This window comes from Cajanus cajan, chromosome 4, assembly GCF_000230855.2.
Source record: "Cajanus cajan strain Asha chromosome 4, NIPB_CcT2T_4, whole genome shotgun sequence".
NCBI lineage: Eukaryota > Viridiplantae > Streptophyta > Magnoliopsida > Fabales > Fabaceae > Cajanus > Cajanus cajan.
This window is the reverse complement of record NC_138520.1, coordinates 32420168-32430677: the sequence shown is the minus strand read 5'-3', so window position 1 is coordinate 32430677 and position 10510 is coordinate 32420168. Positions and strand designations below refer to the sequence as shown.

Sequence of the window (10510 nt, the reverse complement as noted above, 5' to 3'; positions counted from 1 at the left end):
ACTAAGTAAAGGGGGGGCAACTGTAGACCCCTAAAATTGTCCGGGTCGGAAATAAAGCTTGAAGACTCTCGAAGACTGAAGGAAGATCAGCCAGAAGGACTCCTGGAAGGCCCTGGGAGGGTTCTCTGTAGTTCTAGAGGTCTTAGAATAGCTTAAAATAAGGAAGTGGAGGGAACGAAGCCCAATACGGCCGTACTAAACTTAATACGGCCGTATTGAAGCTTCAATATGGCCGCAGTGAACTCAATACGGCGTATTGAAGTTTCTGAACTTCAATACGGCCGTACTGAAATCAATACGGCCGTATTGAATCTTCAATACAGCCGCAGTGAACTCAATACGGCCATATTGAAATTTCTGAGCTTCAATACGGCCGTATTGAACTCAATACGGCCGTATTGAAGTTCAAAAATTTCAATACGGCCGTATTGATTCTGTAGCCCGTATTGGGCCTGTTCCCTATAAATATGACGTCAATTGGACGTCATTTGACACTTTTTCACTCAGTTTTGACTCCCTCCTTGAGTATTCTGGGGTTTTTGAGCAGTGTTCTGCCCTAGAAATCTCTCTGGGAGTCGATCCGACGAAGTTCTGGAATTCCGAGCACTTAGCTTGGAGATTCGAACCTAGTCGAAGGGAAATCCTCCGGATTTCCATAGTCAAAATTTTATAGGAGCGAGCGAGCGGGCTTGTAGAGCGAGGGAATGCCAAAAAGCTTCCCAGTTTTACGAAATATATAAAAGCACGCTTCAAAGGTTTCTTCTTAAAGTCCTTCCTTTTACTGCTTTCTGTTTGTATATTTAACTGTCATCATGTAGATAGTTAATTTATAATCGCTTATAATAAATAGGGGTAATTTAGTAATTTTACGCTGTTATTTTAGAAATAATCTATCATACGGAACCCGAAAGGGGCGCTGTGGGGTGCTAACACCTTCCCCACGCGTAACCGACTCCCTTACCCGACTCTGGTTGTGATGACCAAGGTTGATTTATGAAATCAATTGCCTTATCCCTTTTTCCAATGTTTTGAGTAAAACATTGGTGGCGACTCCAAAGAACCCTCCTTTTGCGAAAACCACTAATCCATGGAGGGTCCCGCTTGGGATTAATATGGATTGGTGAGACATTTAATAAATAAATTGGATAAGATCGACAAGGTCTCAGTTTGAGAACAAGTCGTTCTAATAATCCAATACATTTTCAAAACTAAAATAAAAGCGAGCTCGACCGTCTTCGCGACCGCCGAGGCCCGTTCGGGCCGGTGGCGACAGACATACTATCTTCTTCCGTTGTCCTCATATTAGCCGCTATCATGGCCTGCATCTCGTCAGCTCATCGTCTGATCTCCTCGTTCTCTCGCTGAATGGCCTCCTCCCTTTCCCTAGATCATGCATTCTCCTCTCTTAAGTCGGTTATCAATGCGATCATCTCTTCCATAGTAGGGTGTTGTGGGTCGTGGTTTGGAGCACCGCCTATCGCCATGGTAGGGTGTAGGTTTTTTGTATTTCTTGGGGTGTAGGAAAAGGTTTTATCGTGGCCCCACGGTGGGCACCAAAATGTTTCGGCCAAAGGGTGGACTAGGGTTTCTTCCTAGATCAAGCCTCCGAGCTAGAGCATTCAAAAGTGTAATTTGCCTGCTTAGCCTTAGGGTTTTAGGTTTTATACTTTCTTATTTATGGGCCTCATGGGTCCTGTGAGCGTGGAGATTTTTATGACTGTTTTTATTTGAAAGATATTTGGTAATTAAAGGTGGGATTTTCTCCTTGATATCGGATCAGTGTCTATGTGGGAAAGTTGGATCAGATTCTGACTGAGATAATGCACCTGCGCAAAAGGTCAAATCGGATTTTCGACCGAGTTCGCCTGTGTAGAGGGATCAAATCAGATTTTGACCGAGTGGATCCATGTAGAGAGGTCAGATCAGATTTTGACCGAGTGGACCCATACAGAGGAATCAGATTGGATTCTAACTAGGACGATACACTTTCCTTCCAGCCCTGAGCCTGTAAGGCGAGAGGGCTTAGTTGGCCATACATCGGATCAATACCTATGTAAAGGGATCAGATCGGATTCTAACCGGGATGGTACACTTTCCTTCCAGCCCTAAGCCTGTAAGGTGAGAGGGCTTAATTCACCACACATCAGATCAATACCTGTGTAAAGGGATCAAATCGGATTCTAACCAGGATGGTACATATATACATTATATGATACTTGTACATAGTAGTTGCTTGTATAGGAATATTTTTCCTTTGTATTTGTGAGGCATTTTCTTTATTTTCTTATAGGTTATCTCTTTAGTAGGATTTTAGGGTATGTTACTTAGAGACTTTTACTCTATTTGGCCTTGTATTAAGGGTCATTGATTTTTATATTTTTAGTAGTAGAAGTGGGGTGACAAATAGTAAGGTGTGTAGGTGTAGCTAGTTATTGGGCCTTTGGTGGGCCTAGGCTAAATTTTACATATTAGGCTTGTTTTCCTCCATTTTTTTTCCAAGGAAATGATTTAGCTAGGTCTCACCATCACTTGGTGAACCTAACTAAACCATATCTAAGAGTTTTGAATTGGATTAAATGTAGGAAACAAGCTTGGCCGCCTAGCTCACCTTCTTTGGCCAAAATTACCTTGACTTCTCCCACACACTTGGATAGCTTGCTTCCCAAGCTTCTAAGCTATAGCTTGTTCCATAAGCTTCCAAGTTACTAGACCAGTTAGCTTGAGTGTAAGAAGGCTAACTATGGTTCTCCTTGAACCATAGTTAGCCTATCTTGCAAAACAAGCCACTCCCTCACTATATATGTCTTTTCCTTCACTTTGTAAACTACTTTTGATGCATATAGTGAGAGAATTTCGAAATTTCCTCTAATTTTTCTCTCTTTCAAAAGTCTTAAACCTCTTTGATTTGAATCCATTTCTCTTATCCTCTTCATACAAGAGTGTGGTGAAATTTGAAGTGGCTAATCTTCTTCCAAGGAGTGGTGCCACTTGAGAGTGTTCTTCACCTTCTAAGGTGAACCTTGGAGCTCCTACCTCCATTGGAAGCTTCAACAAAGCTTAAGGAGAATCAAGGAGCTGAAGATCTAAAGAGGAACTTGAAGAGAAGACAACAACAATCTGGTTTCTTCTTAAGTTTTCCATCATCTAGTGTGGAGGAATATAGGCAACAAATGGAGTTACTAATGATAAGGGCTAGGATTAGGGAGGAAGATATGATCACCATCTCTAGATTTCAAAGTGGTCTTAACCTTGAGATAAGAGACAAAATTGAACTTTTACCTTATCGAGATTTGAATGAACTTGTTCAACTTTGTTCAAGGGTGAAGCATCAACTTAAAAGAAAATATTTTCGAAAAAACTCCACTCCCTCTTATTCCAAGAGTTTCAAGAAGGAGAGTCACTCTTCCCAACCTTATTCCAAAGAAAAAAAAAAGAAAAAAAAAAAGAAAAATCTTCTCTCAAAGCACCTTCCAAAGAATCTAGGTCAAGTTACATCAACTGCTTCAAATGTCGTGGAAGAAGACATATTGCTTCTCAATGTCCTACAAAGAAAACTATGATTTTAAGAGGCCAAGATCACTATAGTAGCCTTGATGAAGCTACTTCATCTTCCTCTAGTAGGGAAGATGAAACCATAGATTCTGAGGAAGAAACCTTACCTTGTGAAGGAGACTTGCTAATGGTTAGAAGGCTCCTTGGCAATCAATCTAGTAAAATTGACCAATCTCAAAGATAGAACTTGTTTCACACATGATGCAAAGTTTTAGAAAACATTTGTTCTCTCATTTTAGATAGTGAGCCTAGTTGCAATTGTTGTAGTACTAGATTGGTTGTTAAGTTAGCATTAACTATAAAAACTCATCCTAAACCTTACAAATTGCAATGGATTAATGAGGAATGAGGTATTGTAGTTAACCAACAAGCAAACATACCTATCTCCATTGGAAAATATAAAGAAGAAGTTTTGTGTGACATAGTGCCATTGGTGGCTAGTTATGTTTTACTTGGGAGGCCATGGCAATTTGACAAGAAAACAATCCATGATGGCCCACTACTAGGAAAATACTATTTTACGTCGCTATATTTACATTGGATTTCTAAGAAACGATGTAAAAAACATATGCGGTGGCAAACTTGTAATTAAGTAGAAAATATAAGAAAATTTACATCGATTTTTCTTAAAACCGATGTAGAAATGAAGTATTCTACATCGGGTGTCCTTTCAACCAATGTAGAAGGGATGAGCAATTTCTTCCGCGCGCGCTAACAGCCTCTCCAAACTCTCGCACACACTTATCTCCACTTGCAAGAAGGTGATTTTTGAAGCAACCCTCGCATGAATCACACACTAGCTGGCTCACAACAGCGCTTCTCCTTTCTTCTCCACTAAACTATTCTCCGCTCACTCCTCCATCGTGCCTCCGTCAATAGCGTGGCGACAAGGTTAGGGTTAGGGTTTAAGCACATTTCGGTTAGGGTTTAAGCACAATCTGGGAAAAAATGGTGACAAGGTACACAACTCTAAGAATCTCAACCAAAACCCTTTTCCAACACTTTCAATCTGGCACTGCAGTTCATTCAATCAGAACCTTCCATTCCCATTCCTATGTTGCCCCTGGCTCCGACCCTTGTCAATTTTGTAACCCTTATTTTGGAACTTTCTGAGGCATGGTCTCTGCCCCAGACCTCAATCTCCACGAAGTTGCTTCGATTTCCCTCGATAATCGGATTCCTGCCACCATCATAACTGGCTTTGTTGGCTCTGGAAAGGTAAGGGCTTGTTTGGTTTATGACGACGAAATTATAAATTAGAAAAATTTGAAACATTTCTTACTCTATTTTATGTTTTCTTTTCATTGATTGAATGTGTTATAACTGAGTTTTGGGTAATGCATACTACTCCCCTTAATCATATTCTCACATCCCAACATGGAAAGCGGATAGCGGTAATTGAAAATGAGGTTTCGAGTTTGATCTGTATTTGTGTGAAGTTCCAGGTAATTTCATCTTATTTTAAATTAGGAGTAAAGTTTTATTCAAATACTGAGTTTTGATAAATATTTTGGTCCATGTATTAGTGCGGCATTACAAAATGTGGTAATATGGGCTTATAGCTATTTGTGAAATTGTCTATTTGGTGTGAATGCAGTTTGGTGAAGTTGATATTGATGGATTTAATTGTCTGGTTCCAACAATTAGTTCTTTGTCATTATTCTAGGGACTTTTTCACTTTGTTCTATCAGATATGTAAAGGGATTGGAGAGATCTTTTGCACTGATGAGTTTCTTTGTGTTTGCTACTTTCTTCTGTTTCTTCTTGTTAGTAGTATGGTTTCAGTCTTCTCTAATTGATTGCTTTATTTTATGCAAGTGAATGGTAGACAGGTAGTTCCATTTTTCGGTGAATCACTGCATTTGTTCCATATGCCTTGCTTCTGCAAATAATGTCTATTCTAAAATTCCAATTGGCCTATGTTTTCCTGAATGCCATTAATTTTTAATTTTTATGGTGTTTCCAATACAAAAACCATGATCCATGTTGTGCTACACAATGAAAGGGTCATGAACAATTTTATTGAAATTTTGCAACTCCTTTTGTTCAGGTACTGCCAAATCCTGCAAAATCAACTTTCCATATTGAAAATATGAAGAAATGAATTAAGTTTCTCAAGTTAAAATTAACTTATATATAAGTTGAAATCAACTTTTAGAGAAGTTAAATAAGATAAATTTTACAAATTAATTTATACATGTGTCAATATGAACATATGGAAGAAGCTTGATTGATTGTTTTAGTCATAATTAGCTCCTTAAGTGTTTCTTTTTCTATTGTACTTGCCGATAATTCTTCTATAAAATAACTATATGTACGTATCTATGCCTAGATTTATGCCACTGTAAGGAGTGGGTCAATAGCTATTGCAGCATCAACTTTAGATTCTCTGCTTGATCTCATGGCTGGTGGCATACTTTGGTTCACTCACCTTGCAATGAAGAACATAAATATCTACAAATATCCAATTGGAAAGCTAAGAGTGCAACCAGTTGGCATTATTATCTTTGCAGCAGTCATGGCAACTCTTAGTGAGTCACACTAACTTAAACTATTCCTGGCTTTGACACCGTTCATTCTGCTGTGACTTGTATGTCCATGTCAAAAGTTTTTCCTCCTCCTGGGAGGTGCATGCTACAAAATAATTCTGTTTCATTTAATTAAATTTAATTCAAAATTTCATATTTTTTTTAATTAAAAGATTTCTCATTCAGATTTCAATTTGAATGTACATTTGTACCTTACGCTTAATGCAAACCAATCTAAAGGAATTAATTTTTTTTCCTATTGTTCTTGTCTTTAGAATCTAATTGGTTGAAAATTATTTTTGTCTTTGGTAAACTTGGAAAATATCATTTTGACAGAAGCCTCATTTTCCACTGGACCATAAATTAAAAGATCCTAGTATTAGAAAGAATGCAGTAAGTGCCATGTCTGTATCTTCCCCATAGTAGTCAATAGCGGTTGTCGTGGCCGCAATCGCGGCGCGTCGGAGCGGAGCGGCTCCGTGCCGCTTCAAAAAGTTTGTTGCGGAGCGTTTTGAAGGAGCGGTCGGAGCGGCCGCGAAAGCGGGGGCGCGTGGCGGCGCGATCGCGAGTAGGCGACGAAACTTCTCTTTTTTTTCCGGCGGATCTTCGTCGGTCTGTCTTCTTCGACAGCGGTGCTGTCTTCTCCGACAGCGGTGCTGTCTTCTCTGACAGCGGTGCTGTCTTCTCCGACAGCGGCGCTGTCTTCTCCGACAGCGGTTGTCTTCTCCGACAGCGGCGCTGTCTTCTCCGATGGTGGCTCAGTCTTCTCCAGCATCTACAGTCTTGTCTTCTTCTAAGAGGAGCGGTGACGGCTGCTTGAGTCTCAAGGTGGAAAAATAATTAGGGTTAGGCCAAATGGGCCAAATGGGCCAAGTTTTATTTTATCTTTTAATTTGATTAAGGGCCTTTTACTTCACTATTTTTTTTTGAAAATAACTTCTCTTTATTATTAATTCAGATAATATTTTAAGTAATAAAAAATTTAATATAAGACCTTAAATATTTTGTTTTCTTAATTTTTTTTATTTTGTTTACTTCACTATGAATTTTTAATTATTAAAAATGTTTAATACATGAATTTAGAATTATTTTTTGTTTTTTTTAGCTTTTATATATATATTATTAATTATTTAATATATATAAATTAATATTAAAATAGCGGTTATCCCGCTCCGCGTCATCCCGCTATCCCAGTTTTAGGGTGGACCGCTCCGCTCCGCTATCCGGGATTGACTACTATGATCTTCCCTAAGTTTTTATACTTTACATACATTGTTTTTTGCCTCAAAGAATTGATAACAGGTAGCTTTTTGTCATTGGAATCAGATAACTTCAACTTAATTTTGTTAATGAAATGATGGATAAAAAGTGAACTTCAACATATTGATTTATATGGTCAAGCGTCAATAATTAGAATCCTACTGCTTTTAAAATAGCATATTTTGATAATTTACAGTTTTCACTTTTCGCAAACTCGTTCTCTTAAAAGCACTAAAGAGTATTGGTACATTTACGTGCAAGTACAATAGTTTACATGATACATTGGATTAATCCATTTCGCTACAAGCTTTCAGGTATTAATCACCGCTGTACAACACTAATACAAAACAGTCCTCCTGAAAAGATGACTGTTGAACGGCTAATATGGTTGTACTCTATTATGGTATTTTCAATAATGGTGAAGCTTATGCTCTGGCTTTACTGTAGAAGCTCAGGAAAAAGGATTGTTCGTGCCTATGCAGATGTACGGGTGGTTCTCTTCTGATGTTTGCTTTATGAAGTTAAAATACAATTGAACCATCTCAAAAATGCCAACTTGCAAGATCACCACTTTGATGTTGTAACAAATGTGGTTGGATTAGCTGCAGCTGTTCTTGGTGATAAATATTATTGGTGGATTGATCCCATTGGAGCTATTTTGCTTGCAATTTACACTATTTCAAATTGGTCCTGCACCGTCATGGAAAATGCAAGTATATACACTCATGAGAGAAAACAATAAGTGAGCATTGGTAGTAGATTAGCTATAATTACTATCTAGCATTTCTGTTGGAAAGTTGATCCTTTTTCTCATCTCTTGCTCTTCCTGCCTCCACCTGTTCTCTTTAGTGTTGCCGTCACTCAAAAGCAAAGTTTTAAAATTTCACTACCAAGAAAGAACTGTTTTTTTGGTCAACCATGAAAGATTTTATACACTATTCCTTTTCAGTTTTACTTAACTAGATGAACCTTTTTTTAGTTGTCTTGTATTAGAAATTGATGCAGAATTATTTGCCAAACTAGGATTTGGCATCAACTTTATTGTATTATTTGCAATTGGCCTATGTCTTATTGCTGTTATTTGTTTTCAGGTACTGCCAAACACTATTCAAATCCTTGAAAACTGGTCGTGCTCCAGAAGTAATCAGAAATAATCCAAAAATAAGCATGATTTTTTTTAAAAAAATGCAATCTACATCGGTTCTCAAGAAAATCGATGTAAAAATGTATACATTTTCTACGTCGCTTTATTCTACATCGGTTTTAGAACCGATGTAGATGCCTTTAGAGAACCGATGTAGAATATGCATCTTGTAGTAGTGGTCTCACAAATAAAAAAAGTTTCTAACACTTAGGTAAGAAGTTTGTGTGGTGTCCTCTATCACATTCTCAAGTGAATGAGGATCAACTCAAAGTGAAAGCCAAGAGAGAAAAAGAGGAGAAAAACAAAAATAAATAAAACAAAGAAAAGAAAAGAAAAGAGTCTTCCCTTTAAAAATAAATAAAGGTTAGGTTCAAAAGAATTTTAACCCTTGTGACATCCTCATTCTTTTGGTTCCAAAGAAAGATGGAAAATGGAGGATGTGCACCTATTATAGAAAGCCATCAATAAATAAAGTATATGCACCCAATCCCTAGGCTGGATGATATGATGGATGAATTCCATGGGGCAATTAAATTTTCCAAATTTGGCTTATATGAATGGTTAGTGATGCCTTTTGGCCTCACCAATGCCCCTAGCACTTTCATGCATCTAATGAATCATGTACTTAAGGATTGCGTAGGAAAGTTTGTAGTAGTTTATTTTAATAATTATGGTCCCACACCTTTTGTAGGAGCTAAGGACATGGATAGGAATATTGATATGAGGATAGATCCTTCTAAAAAAGGAGGGAATGATGGAAGACCATCCTTGGAACTACATGTGGGACCCATCACTAGGCCTACATCTAGGAGAATGGAAGAGGATAGAGGAGTTAACATTCCTTGAGACATGCTCCTCATGATTATGGAGTATTAATCATTCTCCTGAGCTTGGCTAGTATGAAATTTATTTTCTATTTTACCCTTGTTTTTATTTTCCTATTTTACCCTTGTATTTTGGGTACCTTAGACATAAGATTTATTTTTAATTGTATTTCCCATTTTACCCTTGTATTTTGGGTTGCCATGGTCATATGATTTATTTTTACTTGTACTTCCCATTTTACCCTTATACTTTTGGGGTGCCTTAGATTATAGGATATTATTTTGTAACTAGGATATTTTATTAGAGTTGGAAACTAGGCCTAGACTTGTTTTTGGTAAGCATTGGATTTATTTTTGGACTTGACAAGGCTTAGGCCCAAGAGAAGGGCACCTAGGTTGCATGGTCTTATCATGCACCTATTTGTAGCTTAACCAAGCCAAAGATTCTAATGGCATCCCTCCTTCCATGGTTGATGATAGTGTGATGAAGGGAGACACCTTGCCCATGATCTAGGCTCACCAAAGGGTAGACAAAAGGGAGGTTTATGGTGACAAGGGAAGCTAGGCGTGAAATGGTTGTAGGTGGCGGAAGTGTATGATGAATGGTGTATGAATGATCAAGGTTGGCTTACTCCAAGTGTAGATGGAGGCCAATCTAGGGTTTCACTCTCCAAGGGTGGAGAATGAAGGATGCTAGCCAAAACTAACCTAGTGACTAAGGATAGGATTTGAGGCAAAGAAATGCTCTCTCAAATTCATATAATCCAAAGTATTTACAAGGTGTGGGGTGTTGGGTATTTATAGGAGGGGAGGCATCTAGGGTTGCATTTGGAGTAGGCAAATGCATTCCAAATGAAATGCAAATTAACCCTAGATGCAACTTGGTGGCCAAGGATGGAATCTTTGGGTTTAGATTGGCTATATCTAGGTGCATGATAAGACCATGCAACCTTTGCCCTCCACTTGGGCCTAAGCCTTTCTAACACCAAAAATAGACCCAATAAGCACAAAAAATGCGTCACCCTCTAATTAACACCCTAGCCCAAAATTAAAGACCCTAATAATCTAGAGCACCCCATAATACAAGGGTAAAATGGGAAATACAAAAGAAAATAAATTCTAAGTCCTAAACACCCCAAAATACAAGGGTAAAATTGGAAATACAAGTAAAATAAATTCTATGACTAAAATACCCCAAAGTA

At 38.1% G+C, this 10510-nt stretch overlaps 1 pseudogene; it reads left to right on the top strand.

Moving 5' to 3' along the window:
* The first annotated feature begins 4668 nt into the window (after nucleotides 1–4668).
* On the top strand, nucleotides 4669–9083 carry LOC109794200 (metal tolerance protein 4-like; annotated as a pseudogene).
* The last annotated feature ends 1427 nt before the right edge of the window (nucleotides 9084–10510 follow it).